Source organism: Esox lucius, chromosome 24, assembly GCF_011004845.1.
Source record: "Esox lucius isolate fEsoLuc1 chromosome 24, fEsoLuc1.pri, whole genome shotgun sequence".
NCBI classification, from domain to species: domain Eukaryota; kingdom Metazoa; phylum Chordata; class Actinopteri; order Esociformes; family Esocidae; genus Esox; species Esox lucius.
Window position 1 is genome coordinate 23,899,752 of NC_047592.1, and position 17,918 is coordinate 23,917,669.

General features: G+C 40.7%; 1 long non-coding RNA gene across 2 annotated transcripts; it reads left to right on the plus strand.

Annotated features, from left to right (window-relative positions):
• Positions 1 to 300: 300 nt before the first annotated feature.
• Positions 301 to 17,618, plus strand: LOC105027645. 2 transcript variants are annotated; one of them, XR_002196091.2, is made up of 3 exons: positions 301 to 508; positions 16,043 to 16,225; positions 16,598 to 17,618. It is a non-coding gene; the product is annotated as an uncharacterized LOC105027645 (long non-coding RNA). The 2 variants fall into 2 exon arrangements; XR_829312.4 differs by lacking the exon at positions 301 to 508 and adding an exon at positions 10,993 to 11,306.
• The last annotated feature ends 300 nt before the right edge of the window (positions 17,619 to 17,918 follow it).

A 17,918-nucleotide genomic window follows, 5' to 3' on the forward strand; every position in this document is an offset into this window, starting at 1 on the left:
AAGGTTGGTTTCCATGGTATCCAAATGTAACCATCAAATGTGTCGCCAAAACAGACCGCTGGCCCACCCTTCTAGATGACATCATTCGTTGAAACAACACTGTTAAGAAGTTTCTTTATGAGAGTAAAAGCTTTATTTTGGCAAGATATACTATTTTATACAACCCCCAAACCCGGTTGTATAAAAACTGCTGGCCAATTGCATTGCCCTCTGCTGGAATGCTGGGCTGATCCATGAGTAAGACTAAAACCCTGCTAATTATGTGACTCTACTGCGTATCTTAGGTGCCCTACTGTGCAGTTCAGGGGCCCATAATGATTTATTTTTATTGAGTTCTGAAAACTGCTGTTCCAGAGACCTCAACAGGAGGTCTGGGGGCACATACAACCCTCAACTCAAACCGTGTCCGGCTCGGTGTGTTTTGAGGCCTGTTCATTTAACTCAGCTGGGACGGTGTAAATGTGATGCATTGGAAGGAAGGCAGAGGCAGTCAATACCATTAAACAAGGTAGGCCGCTGTCTATGGCCCCAGACGTCTTAGGGCTCCATGAAAAATCAAACTGAAATACAATTAAAAAAAATACGATAATACAATAAGTTTTTTGTATTAAATTTTTCTCTTAAAATCTGATTGTGTTGCTCAAAATGATCAAATTAAATCATGCCTTCTAATACATTATTTGTTTAATTAAAAATCATTAAAAATCGAAAATGCTACATTAATTTCTGTAGGCTAGTCAGTCGTTCACGAGTGTAAGACCGCGTAAGCGGAGCCAGCCTAGATGAGCAAATGTCTCTTACTGAGTGACTGAGTGAGTGACTACCCCTTGTAAAATAAGGTAGTGTTTAGAGTTTTTATTAAGGTTTTTATTGCAGATTCATATTGGGAACATGGTTATCAAAACAGGCAGCATACAGTATATAGGCTGACTGAGTAAATTGAAATACAATTGCATTGAAATTGTAAAAAGTATTCACAACGTTTCATAGACTGTGCAGAGCTGTGCTGTCTTTGACCTCAGCTAGGCTAAGATTCCAGTACAGATGTTCGTGAGACAAGATCATAAAAATAAAAATAAAATGTGTTCTTGTGTGTTCAGCAAGTCAACATGAGTTCCTTGTAAATGTTTTCCTCCATATAGGGTAATCGGCAGCTGATAAGGCTGGCTTTATGAACTCATTGGAAATCTGACCTGTAAAGTTGTAAATCCGATATTATCCACTGGTAAGACTCAGGAGTGGAATGGCCAAATTATAGTCTGCAAAATATATTTTATAATCTATCTAATCAATGCTATGCAGGTTACAGTCAACAATATTTATATTTCACCCAGGTAGTGACAGAAATTTTGGCATGCACGGTTGATATATATGCTTGGATGTTGTGCAGAAGCTCAACTATTTTCACTCACCTGTCCATTTTTGGATAACTTCTGAAAACATAGATTTTTTATGGTAAGTGTGGACAGCACCGCCCCATCTCCCCACACACCCAGTGTTGCCTGTTGTGAACTAATGGTTGAATCATAATTTTTTTTATTATTATTTTAACAGTCACTTTGCCAAGGGTTACTTCATTGAGTAAAGTGTACTTACTACTCCTGAGTTGTACAGTTGTCGCTACTTTAAGAGAAATGAACTAACTATTAGTCACTGTGAGTAAGGGCATCTGCCAAATGGCTAAGCAATAAAAAAAAAATATATATATATATATCTTTTAATTGTAAGTGAGTCAACTGGCATGTCATAGACAGTGAAATCCAGATGGTGACTAATCCTTTATTCAAACCAATACTTAAAAGTTAAGCAGTAAGTTATTTCTCCCTCATCAGTTGAAATAAACATCACTTTCTTTCAAAGATGTTAACTGCCATCTAGACAGCAAAACTAGCTCTACTTGACGGGGCTATGTAGAATCCTGCCTCAGATTTTTCCAAGATTGAATTTGAACAATAACACATCTTGTTCTCTCTTCCCTAAACTAAGCTAGTCCAGGGTGGTTAAGGTTTTGGAAAAAGTACTGCAAAAGTTTTAATTAGGCAAAAGTTAAGGCACTCTGAACTGAATTTGTTGTTTTCTTAAATCTTAAAACAATAACTACAGATGTCTTCTGGTTATGTATGCTTGTAGTTAAGCTAGAATTGTCCGCATATGGGACCCGACGGATGAATGGGGTACCACAGTGTTTCTTCTAATATATCCATTTTATTCATGTTGTGTCGATTAGCCTTTGATTTTCTGTAAAAAACTAAAGCAACCATGCTTTCTGTTTGAAATTATTAATGTGGTTCCTTTTAATCAACATATTTGAAAAAAAAATTGCCAATACTGTTAATGACATAGTTAAAGTGACTTATGGCCAGTAGAGACATCTAACCTCTATGTTGTCTCTATAGCTGATGGTGATGTCAGGTGTGTCTGCGTGTTTGTTTCTTTTATGACTGTGTTTCCAGGTGCATGGTGTAATATTAACAATAGGTAGTTAACATTAAATATATATATACTGTAAATATATGACAAAATGAGAAGAGGAAAGGAGCTGCATATATTTAATGGGATACAGAAGGGTGAGTGCAACATTCTATAAGTCACTTACAAGAACTGCTTGGAATGTAAAGTAATATCAGGCATCGGTCTATTCAGACTATTTGCACTGTTACTTATCGGAACCTTTATACTATCTCATGTCATTCGGAACCTTTATACTATCTCATGTCATTCTTGTAAAAGTTTGTCAGAAGGGCTTGACATTTAAAAAAACATTGGTCATTGAGGTTATTATTGTTGCTATAGCCTTATCAGAATGTGATTGTGAAAATAAACATTGTAAAATTGATAAGAGATGGAAGATGGACAGAAGAGAGAATTCTGTGGATTGACAAACATAGTCTGTGTGTGATGGCATCCTGTCATTTCAGGGCCTTTGGCCCCGGTTACTCTATCACATATCCACATCCATACTTTACAACATCACATATCCACATCCATACTTTACAACATCACATCCACATCCATACTTTACAACATCACATATCCACATCCATACTTTACAACATCACATATCCACATCCATACTTTACAACATCACATATCCACATCCATACTTTACAACATCACATATCCACATCCATACTTTACAACATCACATCCACATCCATACTTTACAACATCACATATCCACATCCATACTTTACAACATCACATATCCACATCCATACTTTACAACATCACATATCCACATCCATACTTTACAACATCACATATCCACATCCATACTTTACAACATCACATATCCACATCCATACTTTACAACATCACATCCACATCCATACTTTACAACATCACATATCCACATCCATACTTTACAACATCACATATCCACAACCATACTTTATCAGCAAAGTTGAGGAGCAGATGTTTGTCTTCATGACAGTGCAGGATTTCTTCTGGCAAGATTTTCAAAAAGCTTCTTGGCATGGTTGTCACGTGTTGTAGTTGTTTTGGAGACTTGGTGAACCCAAGATTTAAACAACTTCTGCAATTCTCCAACTAGGAACCCTGGAGAATTTTCAACAATCTTCTCTGTGCGTGGGGACAAAATAAACTTGTTTTGTATTCAAGGCAGGTAAATAAAATAATTTATGTAATAATTAATTATAGTTTTTACCCTAATAGGTGTTTCAGGCATGTAGCTAATTGCCTTTACCTAATTTATGAAGGTTCATTTTGTTTGTTTGTTTCTGTGACCTTCCCTATATGATAGATGACCAGGGCTGGACTCCATTCTCTATGTAGACAGCCGCTAAGCATGTGCCCTAGGTAATAACTGTAGTCAAGATTTTAATGCAGGTGGTCGGGAAATGTCATATTTTTATCAACATGACTACATTTTTGTGTCAGACTTTAACCTCATTGGTCAGACTTCTCTTGAAATGCCTTATTAGTCATATAAACTCTTTAGGGAGTTAGCTAACTCTGACCATCGCTCTCTATTGCTTGAGCAACTGCACTTGGAAGTACAGTAATCCCTGGGACGGTGGAATTATGTTTAATTTAATGACACTGTCTCACTATCTGCTTAATAAAAAGGTATAAGGAAGAACTGACAATCTGTCATTGATGTTGCCATGGAAGAATCACAAATACATCAGTCATGTATCACTGTTTCCTTCTTATCAGAAAGTGAGATGATAAAAATCCTATAAAAGAACTGTTCAGTTTATAAGAGGAAGAACATAAAGGGAATTCCTTGGAAAGAATATTAGAAGCCCATCTCAACGCGTATGTTTAGTTTTCATAGTTGTATTGTAAATGCACAAAATTAGTACATATTTAGTATAACTTAAAGAAATACATTTAAAAAAATTCAATTGTGATTTCTTCTGTTTTAATTAGCCATTAACTCACCTTTACATAGAAGGAGAATATATAAGATATATAAAATGTACACAAAATCGTACATTTGATTGTACATTTTCCAGCCACGTCTCCATGTACAAGCTTACTGTACTGACCTTGTCCCCAAGACCAATGTGCGCACACACCAAGAACCTTGAATGCTGCATTCATTACAAAGCGGGAAGTGGGAATTCACCATATAAGACTGGAAAGAACACATCGGAATGGCTGTCTATTGGGAACCAGTCGATTTCTAACGCATTCTAGTCCACAAATAATTTAGGATTTTCAATCATGATTCAGATCAGATTTGGTTTTTCCGTTTCTTTGCTAGAAGATTTCCCTTCCAGGATTTTCATAAGAACACGCCGTTCAATATGAACAGTAACAATATTGAATTGTTTCATCTCATAGAAGATATCTTTTTTTTGTCTAGAGATGTTGTAGAGTTAAAAAAAAGCTATGGGCACAAAAAAGTATTTGACAGTTAATTGTAATAAACAAAACATTATTAATGAAAAACAATCTACTAATGTATTTAGTTTTTTATATAGCTTATTCATATTTATTATGATTGACAGAGTTCGTTGGCGATTACCATATTAGTGTTTCTCACTTACAGTAATCATGGCTGAATGCTGATCAGCCACCAAGACCTGGCCTTCTGTGGACCCCAACAGATTGTGTTAGTCATTTAGTTGGGTAAAATCATTTATGCCATAAAATCTTAGGCCAAAATTTTTTCAAATTGTAGGACATGAATTGCAAAGTATGATTCTGTTTCTCTCTGCCTTCAGTCACACATTATGTTGGCTGTCCTGTATGTTGCCAAATGCTGCTCTCCTGTAGTAAAAAGAGGGATGTAGCTAGATAGCCTAGCAAATACAGTACCAGGACAGGGTGGCTGCTAAACCATTTTTGAGATGTTCATGGGAAATATACAAAGAAGGAAATACGGCTACATTTTCAGGAACAAAATGTAACCTGAGCATTCCCTTATAAAATACACACTCCTGCATTTGGCAGACAAGTTTCACTGTCCAAATGCTTTTCGAGTTCATTGTAAATCATCAGTATGTTGGCCAAAGTTTCTTGCAGGGCTTAAAGTGGGTATTCAGTGAATTGCTGTTTAACAAATAGGCCTATGCTCTGCATTGGCAGATAAATTAAAAATATAATTCTGTCAAATGTAAATTTTATACCATTGTTTAAGAGATTTGATTGCCCCTCCAACTTCACTTGACATCTGTTGAACCAGTCCGCTATTTGACCTTTCACGTCAGATTTCAGTAATTTGCTGTCCTTGACATCACTTAGTGTGTCTGTTGCGATTGAAAATTAATCACATTTCTTCTCCCATAAAAGCACAATATAGCCTATATTTTGTTATTAATTGATGTGTCTTACATGGTTTTAATATGCTACTGCTATTTGGTGGCACAATAAATAATAGACATTAGAATTGCAGGTTGCAGTACATTGCAATCATGAGCTGTAGGCTATGCATTTAACAAACAACGAATGTTTGACTACTGTACATTAAGGTCGCTTCCCACCTGTCTTGTGCAGTCCGGTTTCCTGTCCAGTTGGGCTATTTTTAATGACAGTGTGCGGGCAAAAATGGGCTTGGGCAGGTCGATTTACAGATAGGGTTGTATAGAAAAAATTGTGCCAGCTAGCTACAGTCCTGGCAAGCTTGTATAAAGAGTGGCGGAAGACAGTCAGACATGGAGCAGAAGTGAGGAGCACATCTCTGAGATGTTGGAGAAAGTTCACAAAAACTTCTAGGTGTCAGACATTTTTTATAGATGAATTGAAAGAGAGGTCTTCAGCGAACAGCATACATCGGTGCTGCATCACAGTTTTCAAGTAGCCTAAACTTAAAAGTTACAGCCCTGGGAATGAAAAGACAAGTTCTGTGTTGTTTGATGACCTTGATAAAAATATTGGTAGTATGTGGCCTACTGAGGTCATGATATACACATGTTGGCGGATAGCGCATACACTTGGGATTATTTACTGTCTAGGATATTGCTTTCCTAGTTTTGCACCAACTATTGAATCTTGCTATTGAGTGCCAACGTTTTTCATTAGAATTTGGGCAGTTTGAAACCACATCGGAGTAATTAGGATTTTTATAATCAATTTGGCGTTGATTCAGACTAAGCAATCTGACTAAGTGAGAAAGCAACCGAAGATAGCAATTGCCTCAATGAAGAGAGAATCCCCTAATTCTAATATTATTTCCATCGGTTGCTCTTGGCGTCCTTCATTAGCATGTTGATTAGGGGATGGCCACCACCCCCTGTGGCCATCTCCACCACTCCCTGTGGGCATCTCCACCACTCCCTGTAGTCATCTCCACCACTCCCTGTAGTCATCTCCACCACTCCCTGTAGTCATCTCCACCACTCCCTGTGGCCATCTCCACCACCCCCTGTGGCCATCTCCACCACTCCCTGTAGTCATCTCCACCACTCCCTGTAGTCATCTCCACCACTCCCTGTGGTCATCTCCACCACCCCCTGTGGCCATCTCCACCACCCCCTGTGGCCATCTCCACCACCCCCTGTGGCCATCTCCACCACTCCCTGTGGTCATCTCCACCACTCCCTGTGGGCATCTCCACCACTCCCTGTGGGCATCTCCACCACCCCCTGTGGCCATCTCCACCACTCCCTGTGGGCATCTCCACCACTCCCTGTAGTCATCTCCACCACTCCCTGTAGTCATCTCCACCACTCCCTGTGGTCATCTCCACCACCCCCTGTGGCCATCTCCACCACCCCCTGTGGCCATCTCCACCACCCCCTGTGGCCATCTCCACCACTCCCTGTGGCCATCTCCACCACTCCCTGTGGTCATCTCCACCACTCCCTGTGGGCATCTCCACCACTTCCTGTGGCCATCTCCGCCACTCCTTGTAGTCATCTCCACCACTCCCTGTGGGCATCTCCACCACTCCCTGTGGCCATCTCCACCACTCCCTGTGGCCATCTCCACCACTCCCTGTGGGCATCTCCACCACTCCCTGTGGCCATCTCCACCACTCCCTGTGGCCATCTCCACCACTCCCTGTGGGCATCTCCACCACTCCCTGTGGCCATCTCCACCACTCCCTGTGGCCATCTCCACCACTCCCTGTGGCCATCTCCACCACTCCCTGTGGCCATCTCCACCACTCCCTGTAGTCATCTCCACCACTCCCTGTAGTCATCTCCACCACCCCCTGTGGGCATCTCCACCACCCCCTGTGGCCATCTCCACCACCCCCTGTGGCCATCTCCACCACTCCCTGTGGCCATCTCCACCACTCCCTGTGGTCATCTCCACCACTCCCTGTGGGCATCTCCACCACTTCCTGTGGCCATCTCCGCCACTCCTTGTAGTCATCTCCACCACTCCCTGTGGGCATCTCCACCACTCCCTGTGGCCATCTCCACCACTCCCTGTGGCCATCTCCACCACTCCCTGTGGGCATCTCCACCACTCCCTGTGGCCATCTCCACCACTCCCTGTGGCCATCTCCACCACTCCCTGTGGCCATCTCCACCACTCCCTGTGGCCATCTCCACCACTCCCTGTGGCCATCTCCACCACTCCCTGTAGTCATCTCCACCACTCCCTGTGGCCATCTCCACCACTCCCTGTGGCCATCTCCACCACTCCCTGTAGTCATCTCCTGTTGCGGTTAATCTTTTCTAGTAGATGGCACTATCACTACTGTGAGGTGGGGGGGGGGGGGGTCCCTGTAGGAAGGAGAGAAACCCCATCCAATCTAACAGCTGGTGTTGACAGACACATTTTTTTAAGTTAGCTGGACTGCAATAATGGCATAATATTGAATGGACAGAAGGAAGGGGAGGAGGTAGGGAATCATTTTGAATATAGGGATAGAAGGGGGATGTTATTGGATGAAGGAAGACAGATGAAATGTCCTGTGATCGTTAAAAGATTGACTTTGGTCTACCTTTGGATTTTGGGTGCTAGGTGCACTGTCAACAATTGGCCAGGGGGTGGTGCTGTCAATCCCTTTATTATTTTGATGTCATAGGGTGAGTCGGTGCTACAGACTCCACTCCAGGCCCTACAGCCAGTCGCAGATGTTCACTGAGTACATGGCTGCTGAACTACATTGGAAGAGCCAAATGTAAAAGCCCAGAGTAATAGAAAAAAATATGGGAAGCACTCTCTGGTGTAAACAATTTCTCTAATTGATATTGAAAGATGTCTAATGATGTCTAGTATAGCCAATGTAGCTATGTGTCAATGTAAGTATTCTATTTTTCTGTGATTGTGTCTTTCTATGATTGTTCATGTACTTAAAAGTCTGCCTACCTGCTTATCTGTCTTTATGGGTCTGCACATTTTGTAGTTTCTGATGATTTTATTTCAGATATTTTCCCTGACAACAAGACCTCATCATTGTCCTTAATTTGTTTCATCAAGGATAGACAGGTAGGAAGGAGGACGCAGGACAGAGGACACAAGGTGCTTCGGCAAAAAGAGGGGGAGGGAAAGAGAGGTAGATGGAGCTGCAGACAGAAGAAAAGACAGAGTGGAAAGGAGGCAAGAGTAAGAGAGAGGGGTGGGGCGGGGTAAGGAGAGAGAACACAAATCAGAAAGGAGAGCCTAACAAAAAGACGTAGCGAGAGAGAGAGACAAAAAGAAAGCGAGGGAGAGGGAAAAGGGGAGCGAGTGCGACAGAAGGATGCAGAGAGGTGGTCAGGCCGAGCCAGCCAGCAGGAGCCAGAGAAAGAGATTGATGTATTCAGCCAATCAGCAGCGAAGCAGCAATTAGATAATGGCTCTGGGTCAGCACACTGGTGCTTTTAACCAACCCATTATAGATTAGCCTGAGAAAGCGCTTTCTCTCTTCCTTTCTCTTTCTCCTTCCCACCTTCCCTACTATTGCCTGGCTCTCCTTCCCTCTGACAAGGCTCTTTCTCTCCCTCCCACTCAGATTTTAGGGCCTCGGTGGAGCTTGCTGATGAGGACAGAACCACTAAGTACACACCCGGAGTATGTCTCTCCCTGGGAGACAAATGGCCAAAGTCGGACCTAAGAAAGCTTTTTCTCCCGCAATTCTCTCCCTAACTCCCTCTCTGCACTCTCTCCACTCTCTCCTGAAAAAACTTTCTCTCACACCTCTTGTTTTTGTCCAACATCCCACTCCAACATCCACTTACACATGGGTCAAATGTGTCCTGATAATCATATGTTGTTTGTGTTCTCTTTTTTCATTTTTGATGGGGATGTGATGTGTGTGCAGATGCATTTTCATTGTTGGTTTTCTCAGCTCTGTTGGGGGCAGTTTCTGTACAGATGAGCCTTGCCCTGGAATAAAATGCATTTAGTCCAGCATGTAGCTTAATCTTGGTAACCAGTCCTGATTCCGCTGCTGAATTCAAATATATTAGCACTAGAGCTCTCAAACAATTTCTTATTAAAATGAATGCCATGATTTTCTGTAGTTAATTAATTAATTGGCTTGAATTTGGATGTTTCCATCTAGAAAGCAAAGCGTCATGCCAGAGTCTGGAGGGGTTTGTGGTCTAAGTAATTGGCTTGTAGTGCTGTTCCACCACTGCGGCCGAGTGTTTGAATCCTAGTCGGTTCCCAGGGGTTACACTGGAAGATGTCTTTTGACCCTTCTGAAGCCGCTCGAGAGTTATTGCAAAAAGTGCAAGGACATAACTGAAAACTGGACCTTGTGAGTTTGGGACAAGATCATTTTTTTTTTTATTTGTTAAGTTTTCCATTTAAGAGGTTATGAATATAACATTGTCCATATCGCTAAATGCACATTTTGGAATATAGAGCTGGTGGGGAAACAATGTACCCCAAACGCATTGCACAGGCAAGTAGTTTCATGTGGCAGAGATAAAAATATCCACAAGAAAATGTAGAAAAAGAGTCCTGATATAATGTTCGAAAAACACTTCCCTGCAGACTCTAGTTTTATCACACCTGGACTTCTGCCCAGTTATGAGGTCAGGTGCTGCAAGGAATGACATACAGTTAGGTCCAGAAATAATTGGACACTGACACAAGTTTTGTTATTTTGGCTGTTTACCAAAATATATTCAAGTTACAGTTAAATAATTAATATGGGCTTAAAGTACAGTCTCTCAGGTTAAATTCAAAAGTATTCACATCCAAATTGGATGAAGGGTTTAGGATTTACAGCTCTCTAATATGTAGCCCCCTCTTTTTCAAGGGACCAAAAGTAATTGGACAACTGTTTCATGTGAGGGCTACTCCTTCATTATTTCTTCATCAGTTAAACAGGAAATATGGTCTGGAGTTGATTTCAGGTGTGGCTTTTGCATTTGGAAGCTGTTGCTGTGAACCCACAACATGCAGTCAAAGGAGCTCTCAATGCAACTGAAACAGGCCATCCTTATGTTGCAATATAAAAATCCATCAGAGAGATAGCAGGAACATTAGGAGTGGCCAAATCAACAGTTTGGTGCATTCTGAGAAAAAAGAACGCACTGGTGAGCTCTGCAACACAAAAAGTCCTGGATGTCCACGGAAGATAATAGTGGTGGATGATCGTAAGATCCTTTCCATGGTAAAGAAAAACCCCTTTCACAACATCCAAACAAGTGAAGAACACTCTAGGAGGTAGGCATATCATTATCCAAGTCTACCATGCAGATATGGCACTCTCTGCTACCTACCCCAGGTAAACTTAGGTTAAAAATAATATCTAACCAAAAAAAGGCATTAGTTTCATAACTGGTTCATAACTGTTCTCTCTGCTTACCCCTCCCGGAGCCTTCCTTCTCCCCTTCATAACCACACTGATGGGGCTTGGTTTCTTTTAGCTGCACCCTGTTGGGGCTGACTGGGCGAGCTGTGTTTTCAGTCCTCTCCAGGCATCACGCAGCGCTTCTAAGGAGGTGAGCTGCGTTCAAGATTCTCTCCCTATCATAGGCAACACCAACAGGCATGCTCTCCATGGTCCTGAACCTCTGCCGTTCACACAGTCTTTGGTTGTGACCCTCATAGGATAATAAATCAATACATACAAACCTGACAAGCTATTTAGCAGATAAACACATTTCAACAAAATTGTAATTTAAGACAGTTGGCATTGCACTTTTTGGGACATGATAAAAAATATTTACTAGTATCTCACTCTGTTGATTTTGGGATTAATGCTCTTATCTGGAAATCCCTCAACTGCACTTGAGTAGAAACTCTAGATTTTACACATTTTCTTCATTTACACCCCCCCCTCCCCCAATTAATTGCATTGTGCAATTTAGTACTATTACAATCTATTACAACTGGTATTTTGTTCATTTCTGTAACAACAACTCTTCCCCCCATAGACACTAGTCCACTCACTTATATTGATGGATTTCAGACCCCAACAAAAGGATCCAAACTGAAATAGAGAATGGTCACTAAAGACCCTTCCCCTAAAGACCCTTCCCCTAAAGACCCTTCCCTTAAAGACCCTTCCCTTAAAGACCCTTCTCCTAAAGACCCTTCTCCTAAAGACCCTTCCCCTAAAGACCCTTCTCCTAAAGACCCTTCCCCTAAAGACCCTTCTCCTAAAGACCCTTCTCCTAAAGACCCTTCCCCTAAAGACCCTTCCCCTAAAGACCCTTCCCCTAAAGACCCTTGCCTAAATGACAAGGTTCACGGTATCATGTAGATTTTCTGAGGGATGCTGCAGGTGCCTACTGTGTGAAAAATGTGTTACCAGTTTTGGAAAGATTAAAGCAGAAAATTCTTCTCCATTGTAGTCCATTGTGAAGTGCAAGGGTGCCAATATGTTTCACTGCATTTGTAACATAACCTTCTGCTGTGTGCTCTGTGGAGTTGAATACTAAAAGCTGTCTGGCATGGGCAGTGTGTCCTTCAGCGTAATTTGACATGATAGAGGACAGCCTGCATTGGTACAAAGTCAAGAGACTGGGAGAGAGGATGGTCATTTTAAAGAAACACACTTGCCCAAGTACCCACAATCTCTTTCTCTCCATCCCACATTCATCCTTCCCTTTCTCTGTCCATACCCTCTTCATCTTCTGCCTACTGTAATCTTAAAGCATTTCTTTTTCTCTACCTCTTCCTAAATGCTGATTTGGTCTTAGTGTGTTCTTACCTCCTCAGCGCTCTTTCCCTCAGTCCTCACTGACTTTAAGCCAGTCTCACTCTCTCCATCTCTGTGTATACTGCTCCCTCTCCTCGCTCCTATTTACCAGAAAGGGTATCAAACATTCACTTCCAAATCAGACATTTTAGAGGGGGCAATAAACATTTATTGCTGAAGTTGTCAACTGCATGGGGATGATAATTAAGTGTGTTGTATTTTACCTTTGTTGATCTACTCGGAAGAAGTTTTGTATGTCATCTTGTTGCCATTGTTGTATTAGCTAGAACAAATCAAGTAATTTTCTTTCAATAGACCAGTGTAAAAGGTGCTGTTAAGGGTTATGGTTTGGTTTAGCCTATTTATTACACTTTTTACTTAATGTATTAATTAACCGAATTAACGTATAACTGCATTGGCTAGTCACAGCTCCATAATCATGTTTTAAGATGTGTTGCTTGCTGACCGTCATTCCCTCCTCCCACACCAATCAATGCTTGCAAATTTCTTATTTAAATGTTTTCCTAGCGCTGACTTTGCTGATAGCTACTTTATTTAAGTATGGGATACTTATTATTACTGAGTTGCGAGGTTATCCCATGTAGTGATATTTAGATTAATGTAATAACTATAGTTAATACATGTCGCTGCTTGGTGGTGCAAACTGATGCAAAGTTATACATTATGGCTTAAAATGAAAAGCCTCCCTGGACAATCGTCTAGTAATGAAGTGGATCCTGTGTGAAGCCATTGCTTTTTCTCCCTCTCCCACTTTTGCTGCCTCAGTGGGTGTGTCTTAGTGTAATGGGTAATAGTTGTGATTGAGTTAAGCTGAATTAATAGCTGGGCTGAGGAAGAGGCTTTATATTTCAGCCAAAAAGGAGACACATAATCAATGACAACTGCGTTAGAAAAACCCAGAGAGCATTCACGGCCATCCACCTTGCACTGATTCCCTTCTGCACAACCTCAATCAGCCTGGAATTGGCCTTATTTCTATTGTCTCTTTATATCATTGTTGAATACTGATTTCTGATTGGCTTGAAGGGCATTCTATAGACCATGCATGATTTCCCTATAGTGCACAGATTCTCTGTACGGTTGAATTCACTGGCTATAATTGTTTGACCGTTGAGCATATTTAAGTCATATTTAAGACATTTTATTGGCGTTCTTCCAATGAACGTTAGGATGATCAATTGGCAAACTAAGCTAGCTTGATTACTAGGGCAGCTACTCTCATACAGTACATATATAGCATACATTTGGAATTCTGTCCTTATATGTTGTCTACTACTAGCAGCACCATACTATTAGTAGCTCCAAGTAAAATTATGTACTTAGTGATACATGGTGATGTTGATTCTGTAGCTGGCCAGTTAACTTGCTAGCTACTTCAGTGATGTTGTCACATTCCTACTGACAAATGAATACATTGCTAGAGGCACATGCTGTATGTTATGCTATGTGTATTTTCTGGAATACAATGCAAAACTGTGAATTATTTTCCAGAGAACACACAGTCTTTCATTAAATATCCCTTATATAACATCAACAGTTCTAGAATCTTCCACGTTTAAAAGGTTCTGCTGTTAGCATTTTAAAGAGGTATGGATTAACTCTGAATCAATGAATGGATCTGCAATTGAAATAGGAAATAGAGATTCTGAGATCCTATCTGCTCTATAACACCGCCAGACTGCCAGTAATGTTTTATAACACAATTGATCTGACCAGGAATAAATCATCTCCACCAGGGCCGCCAGCGGCATTTATGACCCACCTCTCAAACAGCATCCTATTTAGTGCACTTCATGGATATAGGCTACAATTCGGGACACACATCTGCTAAACTTTAATACCGTCATCATCAATGATCTTGTTCACAGAATAGCAACATGTTCTGCATTTTTGTGCGTATTATGCTTTTATCGATAGATGAAATTGGTAACCCAAGCTAGAGAGGTATGTAAGCACCAGAGGCAATGGCTTTGATCACCCAACACCTCATATTCATCAGAAGAGATTGCCAATGTGCTCATGTCAATCATTAAATACCACACTGAAAAGGACTTTGTCAGTAGTCAGTCAGGTTTTTACAACATCATGGTTACATTATAGTTTCTCAGTCACTTCCAGGCATATTTTAGGTTAGACTACAGTTTCTCAGTCACATACAGGCATATTTTCAGTTACATTACAGTTTCTCAGTCACTTCCAGGCATATTTTTGGTTACATTACAGTTTCTCAGTCACATACAGGCATATTTTTGGTTACATTACAGTTTCTCAGTCACGTACAGGCATATTTTCAGTTACATTACAGTTTCTCAGTCAGTTCCAGGCATATTTTTGGTTACATTACAGTTTCTCAGTCACATACAGGCATATTTTTGGTTACACTACAGTTTCTCAGTCACTTCCAGTCATATTTTTGGTTAGACTACAGTTTCTCAGTCACATACAGGCATGTTTTTGGTTAGATAACAGTTTTTCAGTCATGTGCAGGCATATTTTTGGTTACATTAGAGTTTCTCAGTAACGTGCAGGCAGATTTCTCATACAGATTTCTCTGTAACTGTGGTTAGAAGTACCAGTATCAGAACAACAACACATTTCTGGTAAATGAAACACTTTTGTGAGTCTTTGCCAACAAGATTCCAACTTTGTTCACTGTTCCAGCAGTCAGCAAAACATTTTGCACCAATTGTAAAAACATTTTCAGTAGTAATTCAAGTGACTGTTGAATTTATATGATCTTTTTTACAACATTGTGGTTATTCTGAGATTCAGGGAATGTATTTGGGTATTACTTGTACTTTGTAGTAACTTTGGGTCAAGCCTCAGGAATTTTCTACAATATTTCAACTATCCATTGTTTTGATGTGGGTTGAGGCCTATAGATTAATATCAGTCGTCTTTCTTTATTTTTATTCACCTTGTCGATGGAAATATGTATAAAAGGAGTATAGGAATCAGATCGTCTTGGTGAGATACACATGGAGATGGACATAATGTTTCCATCTTCGACAATCCTGCACCTACTGCACCTGCTGTACTTAACGAGACAAGTCCTTAATAGGGAATTGCCCATTGCAAAATTAGGGTGGGAGAAAAGTAATTGGGTACTCTTAAGACCCACAGAGTTTTGGGTCTTAAGAGTACTGTTTTGTTCTTGGAAGTTAGTGATGTTGGCTGAATGAAAATGTAACTGAAATATGAGAGTTAGGGGTTCCATGCTTTCATGTCTGTGCACTCACATGAATTCACAAGTGTGTGTTTCAGAAGGACAAGAATGTCATAATACTTAAGTGATGTGGCCCAAGGCATGCTTCAGGAATGGAGTAAGGCTGGCTTGATTACTTATAAGTGTGTGTGTGTGTGTGGGGGGTGGGGGTGGGGGGCTGGGGGGAGGGTAGGCTGGCAAGGCAAGTCTAGCACTCTCCTTAATTAGCAAATACATCTCTACTCTAAATCCCAAGCAACTCAGCAGTATGGACTAACCCAGTCCAACTCTCTTTCTTTTCTACCCAGACACCTATTTCGCATCAACGGAATGCCCCTCCCTCTCCTGCCCCATCTCAACATTTCTAAAGATTGATTGAAATGACATTCATCAGAGTGAGAGTGTGGTGAGGGAGAGAGAGAACACAACACGGTTACTGTAAAAGGTTACCAGCTCCACAGATCCATGGCAACCATCAGTCATGGCCAGAGGTATTGGCACACTTGCACTTCATCCATATAATGCACCATTTCTTCAAATAATAATGTTGAACTTTAAAAGCATTTTTGGTAAACACATATGTATTCCTTTTGGTCACAGTTGAACAAAACCAAGTAATCGAAATAATGTACTAAATCTTGTCTTATTCCACAAATAAATCCTAAAATGGCCCAGACAATATTTTTTGAACATTTTAAAAGTAGTTAGGAATAAATCCATTTTAAGCAGGTGACTCTCCTTTCCTTTAGAATTTATCTAGGCTGTGGTGAATTGCAGATTGCAATATGAAAATCTATTTAAATTCAACCAGTTTGAATAGAGAAAATAACTCATTCTCCTTTTTTGTTTCCCTCCACAATGAGCATGGAGAAAAGAAAGAACACATACACAGGATTGTAACCCAGCATGGGCAATATCAAGGCTACAAGTTTATCTGCAGAGACACTGATGTTCCTGTGTCCACTGTACACAATGTTATCAATAAAAGAAATTAGATGGAAGATCGCAGCGAAGGAATTATCAGATGGTGGAGAAAGCACCTCCATCAACTGCTACATAGATTTAAGCTGATCTTCATTCACAACACACACAAGTTTCTATTGGCACCACCCGTTGCCAACTCACTGAAAGAGGGTTGTGTGGTAGGAGACCCAGGAAGACCTCAACTCTGAGAGGAAGACATAAGAATGTTTGACTGCAATTTGCCAAAACTCACCTGAGCATGCCACAATCCTGGGACAATCTCCTTTGGACAGATGAGACCAAATCCTAACATTTTGGCAAAGCACACCATCTTAACATTTATAGAAAACAAAATGAAGCCTTCAAAGAAATGAATACCTTCCCCGCAGTCAAACATGGAGGAGGTTCAGTGATTCTTGGGATAGCTCTTTGGCACTGGGTGTTGAGAACGTGTGCATGGTATGATGAAAACAGGAGAAAAACGAGGCATTTTGAAGAGCAATGTCAAACCCTCTGTCAGAAAGCTGGGTCTCCCTTAAATGTCATAGGTGTTCCAGTAGGGCAGTGACCCCCCCAAATACTTAAAAAAGCACCCAAAAATGAAGACAAAATGCTGAACTGGTCTGAAGTGGCCATCAATGAGTCCACATCTAAATCATATTGAACAATTTGGGAGAGATCTGGAAACAGCAGTTGGGAGGCACCCTTCGAATCTGGGACAACTGGAACTATTTGAAAAACTGCCAATACAGAGGTGCAGGACGATCATCCATGGACATAGAAAGCACTTGATAGAAGGTTTTTTGCCAAATAATGTGCTACTGATTCATCTGTCTGTGTTGTCAATAATTTTGTCTATGCAATTTATTTTCATCTTCTGATTTCAACATATAAATAAGTTCTCTATCAAAAACAAAGGTTTTCTGATGTTTCTTTTTTCATTTCTAATTGTCCACTTGGACATATAAACAAATATGTCTCAATAAAAGGTCAATAAAGCCTGACAATTAAATGAACAGAGTCAAATTAATTTATAAAAGTGCTGGAACATAATATACATCTTAAATAGGAAATAGGAAATTTCCATAAAATGTTGTCTGTGTATTGGGAAACCATCCAGCTAACCAGAAGAGATGAGATGAGGAAGCTGCGTTTCTTCTCGCGAGAGTTTCTCTGAGACGCTTACTATTTCTATTTTCCTCTATTTGTGGAAGAGCTTTA